Source organism: Bactrocera latifrons, unplaced genomic scaffold, assembly GCF_001853355.1.
Source record: "Bactrocera latifrons isolate USDA-ARS-PBARC rearing strain unplaced genomic scaffold, ASM185335v1 scaffold_641, whole genome shotgun sequence".
Taxonomy (NCBI): Eukaryota; Metazoa; Arthropoda; class Insecta; order Diptera; family Tephritidae; genus Bactrocera; species Bactrocera latifrons.
In genome coordinates, this window is record NW_017537314.1 from 49898 (window position 1) to 50934 (window position 1037).

The following is a 1037-nucleotide window of genomic DNA, read 5'->3' on the forward strand; positions in this document are numbered from 1 at the left end:
AATATCGGTAAGGCGCTATTTGCATACCTCAGTGGTAATGTGGAAACAGCAAAAGTTGTTTATAAATGACCAATCTAATATTTTTCAGCAGTGGCATCATTGGCAAATGTTATAAAAAATGTGAGTTTTGACAGCTCTCTCTAGAACCAAAGAGATTCCTAACAAGTTATCTAAGACGGAAAGGATTGATACATACGCTGATTGCATTGCAGCTAAAGGCTCAAGATCAAGGAGTCATGACCAAATGAAGCAGTAAAATTTGGAGTTGCCATCTGAGGGAATTTGGGGTGAATGTAGATGGTTTAGATCCCACCAATAAATTAGATTATAACGACGATTTATCGACTTATAAAATTTAGAAACTTTTGACTGCATTATAGTATAGAATCGCTCGGTTAATAATAATTAAATCAATATTATATAAAAATAAAATGGCGGAAGATGGTATTAAAACTAGGAGAGTAATGTGAAGTGAGGCTGGGGATTGACTAGTAGAACACATATATTTTCATTTTTAATTGTAATTAGTCTCAGGCCGCGGCTCCGCTCGCTCATTGTTGTCAAGCATATCATTTATCGCGAAAACAATATAATGGAATAGTTAAATTGGCAACTTACATTTTTTATTGTCTTCGTAAATCACTTAAAGTGGACATACATGACACACATGTGCGTTCGATCTCTAGGAAATCGTTTCGCCATCCACGACATACAAATCACTCTTACGTTCGTTCTTCAAACAGTGAATATGTGCGACAAGCAAACGGAAAATTGTTCGTCCGCGATCTTTCCTATTCGGCGCAATACACGACATCATCTTACAATGGAGGAGGGAAAGTCCCATTCACCGTAGTAAAAGAGCCATTCACAGTCCTCAACCTACCCCCCAAGTGTACGTTCACAATAAAAACTTCATGGCCACCTCTGGTGAATAAGGGTGGCGAAAGGTTAAAACGGGTTGCGTAAAGCAAAAATGCTTTAATTTTAAATTATAAATTTACAGTACTATATTTATACATTTATAAATACTATTTTAA